The sequence below is a fragment of the Schistocerca serialis genome, chromosome 7, assembly GCF_023864345.2.
Source record: "Schistocerca serialis cubense isolate TAMUIC-IGC-003099 chromosome 7, iqSchSeri2.2, whole genome shotgun sequence".
NCBI classification, from domain to species: Eukaryota; Metazoa; Arthropoda; class Insecta; order Orthoptera; family Acrididae; genus Schistocerca; species Schistocerca serialis.
Window position 1 is genome coordinate 119,437,667 of NC_064644.1, and position 19,235 is coordinate 119,456,901.

Sequence of the window (19,235 nt, forward strand, 5' to 3'; positions counted from 1 at the left end):
TGGTTGTATTAACGTATATACAGCTGTGGAAGAGAAGTGTTTAACTAGTTAATGAGTGGAAAAGGATCTGTAACAATTTTGCGCTGACTATAACATTTATACTAATTACACCAAAGAGATAAATTACCAATAAAAACTCTCCTCCGTCCGAATCTAATCAGCTACTCACGCGTTTATTTATAGACTTAATTAGCCAATGATAAGCGTCTGAATTAATTAAAGTTAGCATTGCTAATTATACAAAACAGTTATACAAATAGCACTGCACGATGTGGTGGGAAATGTAACCGCATATGGTGAACAAACGTAGGTAACAAATTTTTCAGTGTTTAATTGCTGTTTTGCTTATTAGATTTTTGGATAGTTTTTCCCATAATTTCAGTTATATCAAATCTTCATCTTCATGATAACTCTGTCAAACATTGTGAATTGCAGGAGGTTCATAGAATCACATTCAAGCTGTTTCTCTACCGTTCCACTCTCGAACAGTGCACAGTAAAAACCGAACCCACAAACCTTTCTGCACGAGCTCTGATTTTTATTATTTTAATTTCTCGCTATACAGGTGGGTACGAACAAAATATTTTCGGATTCGCTGGAGAAGGTTGGTGATTGAAATTTCATGAGAAGATACTGCTACTGTTAGGTTGCCATTTTTCCAGAAACAGTCATGTAACGTATGTAAATTGATAATGACCTATTTCAGAGAAACACTTAATCGCCATTAAGGAATATGATAAGCCACAATACTAATGACTGTCGGCAACTGACTAATGTAACGTTACTTCACATTTACTCTTGATTCGGATTTGCTTGCCTTGTATAAATGAGAGGACACTCAAAACGTTCTGGATTTATACAAAAGTATTGTAGGCTGGCAGGGGAAGAAATGTGGGCCACCACACTGAAGTGTTTCGCAGGACGCCTGAGGGCAGTAGCCCATGAGCTGGACAGCTCTTTGTATCGCCACACTGGGCTGTCCAAGGCATTGTGAACGAATAAACATAGGATCTCCTGCAGCGCAACCCTCCACCGCAAAAACATTCTACAACCAGGAGAGTGGAAAGAGGAGGAACGTTTTTAACAGAAGGCACTATCGTGCACAAAAGTAGAAAGCTGAGTTTTCTCCATAAAACATCGAACAACATAGACAAACGTCTTGAAAATGGAATGGGGACCTGCAGTTTTTGGGCCTTTGAAGGCATGCGATGCTGCTGCACATGCTGACTTCACAAAAACCAGACGTTTATGCGATACAAGAATCACAGGGGTTGGTTAGCATTAATAAAAAAGGTTAGGTACAGAAGCTCTGCTGTGCCGATAAGAACGCCTGGTACTCGTTAACTGAATACAGGATAGCCTTGCGAAGGGGACGAGCATTTTGTAAGGAGCAATTTCGTCCGTCAGCGCTGGAAGAGCCGAAACCCAGCCAATCTGAATACAGTAAGAGACGCAAAATGTGCCAATGCGAGGTTTTCTTGTGGAGAGCATTTGATCAGAAATCACTGAATTTTCTACTTCGTCTTGGACTTGTCCGTTGAAGGCCTGCTGCCGCCAGAGACTAAGTATTGAGGGCTTGTAGAAATACACACATAGGTAAAGTTTTACATCACCTCGGTTCCGAGAGTTCCGGAACCTGCACAGACAATTGGAATAGGGATAAACACAAACATCATTTCCGCCATTTTTATTGCTCATGAAAACCACTTTTATTGCTCATGAAAACCACACATTGCATGTTGTACCACCATACAGCGAGACCTTCAGAGGTGGTGGTCCAGATTGCTGTACAAACCGGTATCTCTAATACCCAGTACCACGTCCTCTTGCATTGTTGCATGCCTGTATTCGTCGTGGCATACTACCCACAAGTTCATCAAGGCACTGTTGGTCCAGATTGTCCCACTCAAACGGCGATTCGGCGTAGATCCGTCAGAGTGATTGGTGGGTCACGTCGTCCATAAAGAGCCCTTTTCAATCTGTCCCAGACATGTACGATAGGGTTCATGTCTGGTGAACATGCTGGCCACTCTAGTCGAGCGATGTCGCTGCCCTGAAAGAAGTCATTCACAAGATGTGCACGATGGGGTGCGCGAATTGTCGCCCATGAAGACAAATTCCTCGCCAATATGCTGCCGATATGGTTGTTCTATCGGTCGGAGGATGGCATTCACGTATTACACAGCCGTTACGGCGCCTTTCATGAGCACCACCGGCGTACGTCGGCCCCACGCAATGCCACTCCAAAACAGCAGGGAACCTTCACCTTGCTGCACTCGTTGGACATTCTGTTTAAGGCTTTCAGCCTGACAGCGATGCATTGAAACACGTCTTCGACAATTATCTGGTCGAAGGCACATGCGACACTCATTGGTGAAGAGAACGTGATACCAATCCTGAGCGGTCCCTTCGGCATGTTGTTGGACCCATCTGTAGCGTGCTGCATGGTAACGTGGTTGCAAAGATGGACCTCGCCATGGACGCCGGGAGTGAAGTTGCGCATCATGCAGCCTATTGCGCACAGTTTGAGCCCAAACACGACGTCCTGTGGCTGTACGAAAAGCATTATTCGACATGGTGGCGTTGCTGTCAGGGTTCCTCCGAGCCATAATTCGTAGGTAGCGGTCATCCACTGCAGCGAGGCATGTCATCGACAGTTCCTGTATCTCCTCCATGTCCGAACATAGCTTTGGTTCAGTCAGAGACGCATGGACACTTCCCTTGTTGAGAGCCCTTCCTGGCACAAAGTAACAATGCGGACGCGATCGAACCGCGGTATTGACCGTCTAGGCATGGCAGACAACACGAGCCGTGTACCTCCTTCCTGGTGGATCGTGTGTCGGACCCCCTCCGTGTAATAGGCGGTGCTAATGCAGGGTTGTTCACATCTTTGGGCAAGTTTAGTGACATCTCTGAACAGTCAAAGGGACTGTGTCTGTGATACAATATCCACAGTCAAGGTTAATTTTCAGGAGTTCTGGAAACCAGGTAGATGCAAAACTTTTTTTGATGTGTGTACTTGGCTGATTCGCACTTTCTCCTTGGTGAGGATCGTTGGTACCGCAGCCACTTAATCCTCGACGTACAAATTATGATGAGATTGAGCTACAGCCGCGAGACGATGCGTAAGTAAGAGTGTCATTTCATAACATTACGATCACATCAGGGTTCACTCTGAAGATATACATTTTGATTCAGTCAACAGTCTGATTTCAATTCCATCTACAGGTGGGCCGTATTTCCTACTGTAGTACTATCCGACTTTCAATTAACAGCATGAAAATTACTGAGCACTTCACAATAACAAATAATTCACTTGCGCGATTGACATCCTTCCCCCTGACCCCCTTGGCCAAGGGCGTTGCAAGGTAGGTTGTGCTGGGAAACAATTTTTCAGAAAAAAATTTAGGTACGTTGCGCCATTTACGTAGAGCTAATTGGCATTGAAGTTAGCGAGTCAGGCTCTTTCGTGAAAAATTTAAATGGTCCACCAGAGACGGTGTCGCCGAACGTGTTGTCCACTAGGTTTCCTAAAACCAAACAAGAGAGCAACACACAAACTGGACAGATGACAGCTGTGAATAGTCTTCTGCGCAGTCATGCACGCTATGAGAACAGTAGACACTAATTACATCCGGCGGTCCGCAGGAATTTGCAAGCGCAACGGCCTGCTGCCTAATTTCAGTACCGATTAACCTGAAAATGGTGCAACGTATCGAATTTTTTCGTTACTTATTTCTCAGCACAAGCTACTCAGCAACACCATTACAAGCTTTTCATTGTTTCTGACCACCCTGTATTAATATCGTCGTTGTTTGTCAATTGTTCTATGAGTAACCGGGACAAACTAATGTAATTTTGATTATTGCCTCATTTAATGGTCATGGGCTTTCTAATTCATAATTCTGTAGGGTGATTAATAAACGTATGTCAGATACAGGGCCCACTTTCACATTCTTACATAAGTTAACATCCCCTCAACCAGTGTCCCGTAGCGCCACAACGAAAAATGCTTTTGTTTTAATGATTGCTAGTTAATTCACCATTCATATTCACCATACTCTCTCCCTCATTTCACGAAAATACGAAACGAGATGCCCTTCTTTGAACTTCCCTGATGTCAACCGTCAAATCTGACAAGGACCCCATGCGACGCAGCGATTACTACACATAGACAGCATGGAACTTCTTGGTAAACTGTCCGATCATATTGTTATCACCTGTTAAAAGCAAGCATAACTACCTTTTGCAGGGCAGACTGCTGCGATATGTGCAGGAAGACAGTCAGTGAAGATTTGGAAGGTACCGGCAGGGATGTGCAGCATACCGACTCCATTGGTGAGCTACACTAGGTTTCTCGGTTGAGGATCCACGGTGCGAACAGCCCGCTCGAGGGAGTCCCACTGATTCTCGCTTGGGTTTGATATACAGAGAAGTCTAATGCGTCTGACCCCTAATTGTTGTTACTGAATTGTAGCCGACTTGATTAACTCGTGTCTCGTAGACGTGGCCGCAATTGGTTTCTTCTCCGTCGGTAGCGAGTTCTAACGCTTGTGCAATAAACAGTGCGTAATAATGTGTCAAGCAGGTAGGTTGAAATGCTAAACATAATAAGAATAGTAAAGTATTTGGATTCCAACTAATTTTATTTCATTAATTGCGATTTCTAGAGCCAGTTCGTACTATAACAAGATCCCTGGTCATTAATTATTAATTCCCGAGCATCGAAAAAGTCACAGAAATGCTGCACATTTTCTTAGAATCAACATGATATCGCACAAATGGGTTTTCCGAGACAACCTTCACAATTACGTCTTTACGCGGAGTTGCACATCACACACTAGCTCGCGTGTTTCCGCCTCGAAGACGGCGGCGGATCAACACATCGCACAAGTTCATCATCCGAGGCAATTTTTAAACAAATTATTCCCGCTCAGGGCGCACTTGTAATTCGTCTATTCTTTTCGTCAATAAGCAATGACAGTAACTAAAATTTGTAATTTGCATTTAGTGGTGAATTCAGTGATACTGAAATTATTATTTACCAGTTCGTAGTGCAAGTAACGTCGTCAGCACGCTTGAAGCTGTATATTAATATTTAAACAGTAACTATAAAGAATAGACGACTCGCTTCTCGTCGCCCTGCGTGGTAGGTGAATCACCACCGTCTATCTCTGAAGCAGTACGCTACGGCTCTTGTCTGCTGGCCACTCTCATGCTATGTGACGGTTTGGCACGTTGTTCGATGAGGCTGTTCTGTGACACTGCGTACTCCCTAGCCTGCCATAGCAAAATTTTCCATACTGTACATTAAAACATAGCATTACAATGTAATAAACGTCGGCAGTGGTTTGGCATACACGCCACGACAGGTCTTGATGTTGACAAGCCACTGTGCTCTTCGCCCTCAAACTGGCATGCACGGATGCTCTGTTTGTTTTTCCGACAGTGTTAATTGGACGTTAACAGTGATGCATGACGGTATGGATGGATTTACTGGGAGTACTAGCTCGACGTCACCTGTATCTATCTGTACGTAGGCCTCTACAAGAAACGCGAAGTGTTGTACGTGTTTTGTGCGTATTAGTCTTTTTAATTGTTGTAATGGAATATTTCACAGAAGCGAAGGCAGTTGGGGTAACAAAATAGTCAGAGGTATCTCTGAAGACCCTCTGGAAGTTTGTCGGCGGAATCCTGATCCGCTCTGTGTGAACAGTAGTGGACATCAAATTCAGCCTTGTGGAACCTCTATGCGATTTCTCTCTGTTGATACGACTCTCCCAAGCTTAAGTTGGTTGAATTATTCACTACAACTGTACACACTGATTTGGTTCGGTATGACACCCATTGGTTGACTAGACAATCAATTCCATAAAATTTCAGTTCGTCTAGGCTGCAACGAAGTTACTAAATTCCCATTACTGTCGGGATGTACTTCTAATGTATTGCGCGGGTATCATAAGATGCGGGCGCATAAAGACACTCGCTCAATGGAATAAGATGGAGAATTCGCTAATACTGATAGGAAGCTACTTTAAACACACGCTGTACACTGAATTACAGTGTGTTCATGTAGACGCAGATCCGTCCGGAACCAGACCTCTTGCTCACTATTTATTGAGCAAATAGTGCCGGGACGTTGATCTGTAATCTTTCTCCGTCCGTTTTTCTAATTTCTTGGAAGGCCATTGTGCATCACCTAGCCTTCTGACGGCGACTGTAAAGTATTCATGAAGGTACGTAAAGTATAATTCACAAAAGATGAAAACAGTTAACCTCAAATACTACACAATGGGTTTCTGCATATAGCTCTTCCTACTAAAAATATGCGCCATGATTAACAAATACTGTGGATTTCAGTAAATAATGTCCGCGCTCACCATCCCTAGATTAACTGGAGCCAACTTGCTTACCTCTCGTCCTGTAAAAGTGTAGCTGCGGCGCCCCGTTTGGTTTTGTTTTTTCCGTTGGCTGCAGGTTCTGACGTGCGTACAGTAAACAGTGCATAACGAAGTGGCAAATGGGAAGAAATTCGGTGCTGTTAAAACTGAAATTACGGAGTATCGGGATACAACAGAGAGTCAGTCTATCATTGTTCATGACAGTTTCCTGATCAACATTTTTAGAGCACCGCGTAAGACAAAATAAAAATCTCCTCACGACCTTAGATTTCACTAGAGATTAACACAAGTTGGCGCAAGAATGTCATCCGAGGCAACAAACTATTCAGTCTTAATGCGAGACCACATTTTACGCTCTGATTCACGTATTGCCTCCTCATAAAACGAACAGATTAGTGTATTACAGATCGTTTGACTCAATGGCCAGGCGTCTCAAGGCCGTTATTGCGGACAGTGGCGGTTGTTGTGGGTACTGATTTCTCAGGATCTATGCACCAAAATTGCGTGAAAATGTAATCACATGTCAGTTCTTGTTTAATATATATGTCCGTTTATCATCTGCATTTCTTCTTGGTGTAGGAACTTTAATGGCCAGTAGTGTATTTTCTTACTATTATTATCGAAACGTCCATGGGAATATTCATTACAACATCTCTTATTGTGTTACGTTGATCTTGATGTTCATCATGAGCGCCAGCTCCTGGGGAATGAAAGGGGGGGGGGGGGATTAGTAGTAACAACTCCTCTTACGTCTTTATCTTCAGAACTGTGTCGTCATTCGTAGCAGACCAGATTAACTCTGGTACTGGGTCGCACTGTGGTCCCCTTTCCGTCAGACACAGGCTGTGCCGTCGCAGTAGACGCGGAGAGCTGGCGACACGGAGTGGGATGTGATGGGACGGGCGTGGTTAATACTCGGCACTCCTGCGCTGTGTGTTCTGCCGGGCGCACAGGACAGCCGCGGAGGGGACATGCGGTGTTGTGAGGGAGGGAAAGGGGGAGAGGGGGGGGATCCCGGTGGCTGCCTCTTTAAAAGCCCGCTTAAAGCAGAGCCGTCCGCCCCCACCGCTTGATGCTGCTCCAGAAAGGACACGCGCCGCCGTCGCGACGACCCGCCCGCTGTGCACAGGACGATAACGCTCTTTGGGTTACCGCTACCCCATCTCGTACCATGCCGTCTCTTGCCCTAAATCGGTCTTTCTGCTCTTCAGAGGAACGAGTCTGATAAAGGGCTTATAGCCAGCGTAAAGAGTGGGTTGTCTGGGAGAAGCGGAACTGGTGTTAAAGCCGTATTATCGGTTTACCGTTACAAACCTAGGTTCTTACACCGGAGGGTAGTTAGACACCCTTAAATTTTTAATACAGTTTGCAGAGCAAAACAATAAAATACTTAAGATCAAAGGCATATTGAGATGATAGTTCAGATTAGTTCTAAAGTCACAAATGTTTTAATTTAGAACCATCTACATACAGCACAATGTTTAAATTTGATTTGATTTAGCAAATGACCCATTCTTCCAAAATTTTAAAGAATCCTTAAATTTGAAGAACTAATAAATATTGTACTCATCCACTCCCATACCCATTCACGACCTCGCTAATACCACGCCTAAACACCATCTTCTCTACCTCTCTTCTACACCATCTTCTCTCTCTCTCTCTCTCTCTCTCTCTCTCTCTCTCTCTCTCTCTCTCTCTCTCTCTCTCTCTCTCTCTCTCTTTCTCTCTCACCCTCTCTCCCTCTCCCTATTCCCCCCTCCCTCCCCATCCCTCCCTCCCTCTTCTCCCTCCCCCGTCCTCTCCCCATATGTATACTATCCTCTTTATTGAGCAATGAGAAACATGCCAAACCCAGAAATATTGTCCTAAACACTGTTGTAAATTTTGTAAATAGCATATAAAAAATTTGCAATTTAAAAACATAATACTAATTTTTATAAAGCAAGTAACCTAACAAATATATTTTACTACAAATGCTGCACAAAACTAAAAATTAACAAAGAAAATCTCTGCGTCCACAAAACACTTTAGAGACAACAGCAGCCACACTCTTTGGTTTGTTTATATTTTGTAAAGTATGTGGAAGTCGCCATCGCTGGAAAAGCTCCTGTTTCACTTCACAATTAACGATGCTGGAAAGCATACATTATGTTCTCCAGAACAGTGCCTGCCAAAGGAGAAAAACAGTGAGTAATGCCATCAAATTAATCTTACAGCCTTAATATTCTTCCCACATACAGTGCTCACTTTTCGTCTCTATATTAGCCACTGATGCACCACCCCCACAATATTCCAAACTAAATTGTATCATCTGATGATGAATCGCCAGGCGATTCGACACCGGCCATGAATAAATAAAAATTGAAGAAAAAACAGCTATTGGTTGCAGTAATTCCTGAAACCTTCGTTACTTCGATTCTTGGCTCATAAGGAACCATCTTCAACACTTCCTATACAAATGCTTCTGTCAGTTCATGGAATGCTTTCATATGGCGTGACTCCGTAGCTCAGTGGAGACTACTATATAAAGGCAAGTCGTTGTTTAACGTTGTTACCAGAAATCTAGAAAAGTACCAGACCGATTTACTTAAGTAAAGAGTTTTTGATGTTGCTGAGCAACAGCCAAACCATAATTTTTTAAATGAACATACCGCCATTTGACGGTATTGTTGTTTATTTAATTATGATCCAGGTTTCGGGCTTTTATGCCATTTTCAGGTGATTGAGTTTGTAATTAACATATATTCCAGGACATAAAGCTCAAAATTGGCCTAAATTAAGAAAAATATTCGCTCCCCACGAAATGAAAGATATAAAATGATCATCTTATAAAAAGATCAGTAAATAATAGTGGGAGCACGTCATATTTAATAATAGGTTTACTTAAAATTTTTACACGACGTTATGATAAACGCGGATACGGACATATTCCAAATTTTTAAATATATACAGGATGTCTCACCTAACTCTGCCACCTCAAAAATCTCTGGAAGGACAATAGATATTCAAAAACGGTTATCGCCAGCATGAACGTACGGCAGGGGCTTAGGAAACCAAATACTGGGCGAAATTTAAAACGTAAACAAATACTATTTTCAACACAAACTTGTCTATTTTTAAATGGACACCACCTATTACTTAGTACGCAATCAATGGCATGAAAAATCAAAACAGTCATGGCGTTGGTTGCATCGCAATACGTCAATTACGTCCCGAGAAACTGCGAAGCGAAGTTGACGCTTGAAATGAATGAAGCGCACAGCTAACGCACGTCCCGAGACTCAAGTGTGCAGCTCAGGCTGCCTGTGTCAGGGGACCACACAATGTGAAGGTATTCAGTCCACAAAAATAATCAAGTAACACGTCCAACGCAAAGTTACGTTTTTCAAATTGTACATGTATGTTTATTCTAGCGAAATGAGAACTAGAGCTACAATTCGAGATAACACACTTGAATTCACTTTGGTAAACACATTTACTAGAGCCCTGTCGCCCACAGAAACTGTACTGTTGTGCATTACATCCAGCATAGATGTGTCACGTCAACATATCTTTGAAGTACCCTCTGTTTGCATCAATACACGTTTGCAGGCGGGTAACGAGAGTGTTGCACAGATTGAAGAGTTTCTACAGATATTGCCACACACGCCGCAGTAATACGATGTTGCATATCCTCTACTGTCGTTGGGGTTTCTTGATACACACTATCTCTCACTGCGCCCCAGAGAAAGAAGTCTAATGTTGTTAAATCGGGGGACCGTGCTGGCCATCGTACAGTACCTCGCCGCTCCATCCACCTATTTGGAAATGTCGCATCTAGAACGTCTCTGGCAACTTTTGCATCGTGTGCGGGACATCCATCATGTTGGAACCGCATTGATAGACGAGTTTCAAATCCTAGATACTCCATGAGTAGCGCTAGTGTGTGTTGAAGAAATGATGCATATCGCTGTCCAGTGTTCCACAGTAAAAACGGGGACCTACAATATAGTTAGCTACTGCATCAGACATTGACACTCCACTGTCGTTGATGAGCAATTTGGCTAATGTAGTGGTGATGTTGGACGGACCAGTAGTGCACGTTCCGCAGATTCACATTACCCCGATTTGTAAATGAAGCTTTGTCCGTAAACAACGTATTTCTTAGGAATACTGGATTATCTTGCAACTGCTGAAGTGCAAAACGACAGAATGCAATGCGGGATTCACAGTCATTCCCGTACAGTTCTTTGTGCAGTGAGATATGGGACGGATGAAACCGATGCCGATGAAAGATTATGCACACACAACTGTGGCTTATTCCCACAACTCGTGCAAATTCTCGTACACCCACCTGAGGATTGTGCCCTACAGCAGCCAGAACAGCAATTTCGTTTCCATTGCCAGTCACTGGCGTTGTACTTCGACATTTTGTGGGAGCCCAGCTTCCTGTTTCTGTGAGTGTCTTGCACATGTTGCCAATGGTTCGACGTGACGGACACCGCCGATCTGGTTAGCGTTCAGCATACAGTGTCACAGCTGCGGTTGCATTTCCGTGACATTCGCCATAAATTAAAATAATATCTAGTTTTTCTTCGTTACTGAAGGCCGGCATAGCGACTAGATGACGGCGAATGTAGCAAGCTACAAGAAAACAGGTTTTAATGTGGCAACGTATGTGAATTACGTTACAGTATGAGAGCAGTTCAGCAGACCAGATTAGGAGACACTGGCACACTGAAGGTAGAGCTTGCCGTGGTGATATTGATATGTTTACAATAAGATACAGGTGCCAGTGCAGGCAACCCCTTCTCTGAGCACAGTACTACATGCGATGCATTACGTTAGAAACTGTAACGCCATTGCTATCCTTTACAAGCCACGTATTTCAGAACTTACTAGGTTTAGGAACGTGAAACAAAGTGTGTTGCCACTAATTGTCCTTCTAGTTGTCATTTCGCAACATGACATCCATCATTCTGATACCGTATTATTTGACACATTATAACAGGTGGTCCGGTTCAAGTAAGGTATAGCTCAAGAAGGGGCTAAACTGTCCCACTTTAGGAATGTCATAAATGAAATAGGGGCCAATGATGTGTTGTCAAACAATACCACACCAAACATTAACACTGCACTGATGTAGTAGGTCAATCACATCACGATTACCGGCAGCGTGGGGTGCATGCTTCAGTCTCAGGATGTGCACTAGCTGTGTGCTTCATTTATTTCAAGCATCGACTTAGCTTCGCAATTTCTCAGGATGTAATTGGCGTATTGCGACTTCAACCAACGCCATTATTTTTGTGATTTTTCATGCTATTGATTGCATGCGAAATAATAGGGGGTGTCCATTTACAAATACACAAGTTCGTGTTGAAAATAGTATTTGTTTAGATTTTAAAATTTCGCACAGTATTTGGTCTCCTAAGCCCCTGCCGTACGTTCATGCTGGCGATAACCGTTTTTGAATATCTATTGTTGTTCCAGAAAGGTGGCAGAGGTAGGTCAGAGACCCTTGGGCCTTTTCCCCACAGTTTCTGCAGGCTCGGCATGGTTACAATCGGATTTGGCATGGTTACTTTAAAGGGGTGACCAGATGACCTTCCTGCCGCCACCCCATACACCCCCCCCCCCCCCCCCCCTCACAGGACGAAATCAGTGTATCCCAGCTGTTTGCGTCTAGTGTAAACCATGAAACAGTGTGAACGTCTTTCAGATGTTTGCGAGTCGTATAACTGAGGCGGAACGTGGGGACCAGCCCAGTATTCACCTAATGGGATGTGGAAAACCGCCTAGAAACCACATCGAGGCTGGCTGGCACACTGGCCCAAGTCGTTAATCCACCGGGCGGATTCGATACGGGGCCGGCGCGCCTACCAGAGTCCATGAAGCAGCGCATTTGCGCTCTCGGCTAACCTGGCGCGTCACACATTTTGAAATATATGTGGAATATACATAAATTTTATGTGATACATAAAGGGGAAAGGTTGTTAGCAAAAATCTCAGCTTTCTTGACTGATTTACTCCCAATTTTTACACGATACTCGAACATTTGGACAGACATACGCTATATATTTTGAATATATAAATATATACATAATATACGATAGGGAGGAGTTCTTGGAAAAAGCATCAAAAAATTCTTGATCCATTAACTTCAAATTTTTACGCTATATGCTAATAAACATTTGGATGGACATAGTCTGTATAGTTTTTTTAAACAACAGTGCACATCTTTCTGTTTAATCCCGTTGCGAGAATGAACATGCTGCTTTAGGCTGCGCTGTGAAATTGTGCCGTTTCGTTTTATTCCTCGCTGTCAGTTTGAACTAAGATAGCAGGGCATGTAAGCCATTATAGAAATTTTCTCCCGCGTATATTCTTCCTCATATATATATAACGAAAACGGTATACACAACTACACTCCTGGAAATGGAAAAAAGAACACATTGACACCGGTGTGTCAGACCCACCATACTTGCTCCGGACACTGCGAGAGGGCTGTACAAGCAATGATCACACGCACGGCACAGCGGACACACCAGGAACCGCGGTGTTGGCCGTCGAATGGCGCTAGCTGCGCAGCATTTGTGCACCGCCGCCATCAGTGTCAGCCAGTTTGCCGTGGCATACGGAGCTCCATCGCAGTCTTTAACACTGGTAGCATGCCGCGACAGCGTGGACGTGAACCGTATGTGCAGTTGACGGACTTTGAGCGAGGGCGTATAGTGGGCATGCGGGAGGCCGGGTGGACGTACCGCCGAATTGCTCAACACGTGGGGCGTGAGGTCTCCACAGTGCATCGATGTTGTCGCCAGTGGTCTGCGGAAGGTGCACGTGCCCGTCGACCTGGGACCGGACCGCAGCGACGCACGGATGCACGCCAAGACCGTAGGATCCTACGCAGTGCCGTAGGGGACCGCACCGCCACTTCCCAGCAAATTAGGGACACTGTTGCTCCTGGGGTATCGGCGAGGACCATTCGCAACCGTCTCCATGAAGCTGGGCTACGGTCCCGCACACCGTTAGGCCGTCTTCCGCTCACGCCCCAACATCGTGCAGCCCGCCTCCAGTGGTGTCGCGACAGGCGTGAATGGAGGGACGAATGGAGACGTGTCGTCTTCAGCGATGAGAGTCGCTTCTGCCTTGGTGCCAATGATGGTCGTATGCGTGTCTGGCGCCGTGCAGGTGAGCGCCACAATCAGGACTGCATACGACCGAGGCTCACAGGGCCAACACCCGGCATCATGGTGTGGGGAGCGATCTCCTACACTGGCCGTACACCACTGGTGATCGTCGAGGGGACACTGAATAGTGCACGGTACATCCAAACCGTCATCGAACCTATCGTTCTACCATTCCTAGACCGGCAAGGGAACTTGCTGTTCCAACAGGACAATGCACGTCCGCATGTATCCCGTGCCACCCAACGTGCTCTAGAAGGTGTAAGTCAACTACCCTGGCCAGCAAGATCTCCGGATCTGTCCCCCATTGAGCATGTTTGGGACTGGATGAAGCGTCGTCTCACGCGGTCTGCACGTCCAGCACGAACGCTGGTCCAACTGAGGCGCCAGGTGGAAATGGCATGGCAAGCCGTTCCACAGGACTACATCCAGCATCTCTACGATCGTCTCCATGGGAGAATAGCAGCCTGCATTGCTGCGAAAGGTGGATATACACTGTACTAGTGCCGACATTGTGCATGCTCTGTTGCCTGTGTCTATGTGCCTGTGGTTCTGTCAGTGTGATCATGTGATGTATCTGACCCCAGGAATGTGTCAATAAAGTTTCCCCTTCCTGGGACAATGAATTCAAGGTGTTCTTATTTCAATTTCCAGGAGTGTATATGATGTTTTATTTTCCTTATCGCAGTTATATTTCACAGAGAACACGAAAGCTGATGCGTAGTTTATCGCCTTATGTTCAGGAACTATTATGGAATCTTTATCGTCTGGAGCTTCGTAATCCTACTCCTTTGCAGATTCAAGCGATTCACTGCCACTGAAGCTACTATCCTCACATTCAGCAGCAGGAAAGGTTTCTCGCAGCCTGTGTACCAGTGATCGCAACCGTTTTATCCATTTATTTTAAGCGTCTTCAGTTCCCAATCAAGCTTTCATTTGCTAAAACAATGAACGTTGCTCAAGGTTGGCGAGAGGGGGAAGAGGAGATGGACACAGGGGGGGCGGGGGGGGGGGGATGAGGAGCTCGGCAGAGATGGAGTACGAGGAAATTAATACATACGTTGAAATTTAATATACACTGAAGCGCCAAAGAAATTAGTATAGGCATGCGTATTCAGATACAGACATATAAACAAGCAGAATACGACGCTGCGGTCGGCAACGCTTATATAAGACAACAAATGTCTGGCGCAGTTGTTAGATCAGTTACTACTGCTACAATGGCAGGTTATCAAGATTTTAAGTGAGTTTGAACATGGTGTTACAGTCGGCTCACGGGCGATGGGACACATCATCTCTGACGTAACGATAAAGTGGGGGTTTTTCCGTATGATCATTTCACGAGTGTACCGTGAATATCAGGAATCCGGTAAAACATCAAATCTCCGACATCGCTGTGGCTGGGAAAAGATCCTGCAAGAACGGGACCAACAGCGACTGAACAGAATCGTTCAACATGATAGAAGTGCAACCTTTCTGCAAACTGCTGCAGATTTCAGTGCTGGGCGAACCATTCAACGAAACATCATCGACATGTGCTTTCGGAGCCTAGGGCCACTTGTGTACCCTTGATGACTGCACGACACAAAGCTCTACACTTCGCCTGGGCCCGTCGACACCGACATTGGCCTGTTGATGAGTGGAAACGAGTAAACAGAGCGCTGTGCGTTGCTGTGAACAGTTCAAGGGCAGTTGTTGTCTCTGTAAACAGAAAAGTTGTCGTCGACCAAGTGTGCCAGATGCAACCGTGGAGAAAGTGAAAGTTTCGTACGCAATCAAGAAATCAATGGTTCGTGCATGCCACTAAGTTGGAATACGGCAGGAAACAGTGTAGAAGATTTTGTGACAGTGGTTTTATTTCAAGCCGTACAGTCTGTAGGTCGTGCGACAACTAAAAATGCACGATTACTGCCGGCGCCTTCAGTTTTGTATCACAATGCAGGAAGCCCTTGCGGATGAACGTTTCGCCACAAAGATACTCAGCGACGAAGCAGCCTTTCATTGATTTCGAAGGTCAGTCGTCACAGTGAAAGTGAAGAGCAGTGAAAATCGCCATGAAATTGTAGAGCATGAGCGAGACTCGCCGAGGGTTAATGTCTTCTGTGCGGCGTCACAGACGAAGCTGTATGATGCGTTTTTCTGCTGCGAGAAGTCTTCGACAGGTACCTCTTACCCGATATGTTTCATTGTGGTCGTTTCTGAAACTGAGTGCTGCTAGGTAGAATTTTATTTTCCAACTGGATTGAGGCACCTCTCCTCATTTGAACATAGATGTTTGTCGCTGCCTGAATAACGAAATTGCGTGTCACTGCGTTGGGCGTAGCCCTATCCCGCCCCCACCCCCTCTCCCCTTTTCCGCGGTTAGCCTGACGTATCGCCTTGTGACTTTTTACTTCGGGGTACATTAAGCACCATAATTACGAACTCTCACTGTCAAGAACACTGGAGCAGTTCAGAGCATGCATCAATATTGCTCTGGTGACAATTGGCACAATGTCGCTACATTACTGGCCATTAAAATTGTTACACCAAGAAGAAACGCAGATGATAAAGGGGTATTCATTGGACAAATATATTATACCGGAACTGACATGTGATTAGATTTTCACGCAATTTTGGTGCATAGATCCTGAGAAATGAGTTCCCAGGACAACCACATCTGGCCGTAATAACGGGCTTGATACGCCTGGGCCTTTAGTCAAATAGAGCTTGGATGGCGTGTACAGGTACAGATGCCCATGCAGCTTCAACACGATACCACAGTTCATCAAGAGTAGTGACTGGCGTATTGTGACGAGCCAGTTGCTCGGCCACCATTGACCAGACGTTTTCAATTGGTGAGAGATCTGGAGAATGTACTGGCCAGGGCAGCAGTCGAACATTTTCTGTATCCAGGAAAGCCCGTATAGGACCCGCAACATGCGGTCGTCCATTATCCTGCTGTAATGTAGGGTTTCGCAGGGATCGAATGAAGGGTAGAGCCACGGGTCGTAACACATCTGAAATGTAACGTCCATTGTTCAAAGTGCCGTCAATGCGAACAAGAGGTGACCGAGACGTGTAACCAATGGCACCTCATACCGTCACGCCGGGTGATACGCCAGTATGGCGATTACGAATACACGCTTCCAATGTGGGTTCACCGCGATGTCGCCAAACACGGATGTGACCATCATGATGCTGTAAACAGAACCTGGATTCATCCGAAAAAATGACGTTTCGCCATTCGTGCGCCTAGGTTCGTCGTTGAGTACACCATCGCAGGTGCTCCTGTCTGTCATGTAGCGTCAAGGGTAACCGCAACCGCAGCCATGGTTTCCGAGCTGATAGTCTATGCTGCTGCAAACGTCGTCGAACTGTTCGTGCAGATAGTTGTCTTGCAAATGTCTCCATCTGTTGACTCAGGAATAGAGACGTGGCTGCACGATCCGTTACAGCTATGCGGATAAGATGCCTGTCATGTCGACTGCTAGTGATACGAGGCCGTTGGGATCCAGCACGGTGTTCCGTATTACCCTCCTGAACCCACCAATTCCATATTCTGATAAGTCATTGGATCTCGACCAACGCGAGCAGCAATCTCGCGATACGATAAACCGCAATCGCGATAGGCTACAATCCGACCTTTATCAAAGTCGGGAACGTGATGGTACGCATTTCTCCTCCTTACACGAGCCATCACAAAAACGTTTCTCCAGGCAACGCCGGTCAACTGCTGTTTGTGTATGAGAAATCGGTTGGAAACTTTCCTCATGTCAGTACGTTGTAGGTGTCGCCACCGGCGCCAATGTGTGTATGCTCTGAAAAGCTAATCATTTGCATATCACAGCATCTTCTTCCTGTCGGTTAAATTTCGTGTCTGTAGCACGTCATCTTCGTGTTGTAGCAATTGATCAGCAGTGTACAAAAGATATGGAACGGAATTGATTAGCGCCTGAACGTGTATCGTGTGAATAGAGCGGCACGACAGGACATTTGTGGAGTGCAAAATGCAAACTTGATGAGTCTATGTTCATGCATCCATCATGTTTGTACATGAACGAGGGGAATTCAATAAATAATACAACACATTTTCCAAAAGCAGGTTGATTTTACTCAGAATTCCAATACACTATATTACTACCCACTCATACGGCTACAGAACCCTATTTTTCAGCATAATCTCCGTTCAATGGCGACGGCATTATACCACCTTACTGTGATGGCCTGTGTGCCCCCACGGTGCTACTCTACTGGTCGATGTCGGAACCAACGTCTTGCTGCATGAATAACCTACCTGTCATCCACGTACTGCATCTTGCGGAGTGCATCCTTCACTCGGCCAAAAAGGTGGAAGTCGAAAGTTGCGAGATCCGGGCTGTTGGGTGTTCAGCACTTCATTATTATCTACTCGTCGGTAAAGTAATCCTCAAAACTTCGAAGACAGATGAACTGACGTATCAAAAGTGCATGTCATCTGATGTTATCTAGAATCATAAGTAGAAGGTTAAGACGAAATTTTTCTCCACATAACTGAGATATTCGTAGATTGCTTGAATCTTCATGAAATGTGCGGTTTACAGTGAAAGTGATCGGTTCCAGTTTTTAAACATTTATTCTCCCGTTCGTAACAGCTGATCGAATCCATCATGACACATTGCAAAGAGGCCGAGTTGTACAGTATGTCTTCGTAAAACAACTGACTGGTCACAAATCAAGAAACATGCTTCTTCACAACTTTAAATCTTAGTGAAATAATATTCAAGAACTAACACAGGCTACACTTCGAGATATCAGCTCAAACCGCCCGTCCCAACAACCTCGCTTCTTCCCTATTTATGTATTCTAAATAATGGATGGTCACTTGGACCATTATCACTTAATAATGACAACATATTTTAATGGTATTTACAATTAAAAGTTCCAAAGCTAAGATGTTCTGATTACATCGAATAATACGTCTAAACTCACAGAATTGAATAATATGTGAAATTTATAATGTAAAAATGTTTTTAAATGTGAAAATTCCATCTAAATATGAGTACAATAATGAACTTCACAAAATTAATACATGCTAATTACACGACGACTCACATTCCTAACAACAACTGAAGCTAAGAGGGTAAAACGAAACCGGTTTTGATTGACAGAATTTTATAATTAGGCGTATATCTGGTTAAAAAAATACGAGTTTAATTAATAAAGTCATTAAGACGGAATATTCTTTACAGCTTTCATCCTAAATTTACATTTTACAATATGTGCCTTGATTTGCAAGCGACAGAATAACTTCTTGAATGAGTGAACTACATTCTTAAAAGTCCAATTATTTGAATAATTACAGTTGGTGATTAATACCATATATTTTATTCCTACCATTTTCACTAATTCAAGTCTTTCCCATTACTACAAAGAATGCCACGGTTTGTTGAAATATATCGTCGTTTGTTTTATTTTGTAATAGTGTCTGCTAATTAGTCTCCAATTTAGTGTAGTTTTTATGAAATTCACGAATCACCACAATACCAATCATTTTAAAGTGAGGTATTGTACTACACGATGTCAGGGAATCGAAGTTTCCATTAAGTCTTTGTATATTAGGTATATTACAGGCGCATGAGGGAAGACAAGTCCAGTGAAGTTTCGTGAGCTCCTCTCGGATGCGCAGACTCGTGAGGCCTTGCGTTGT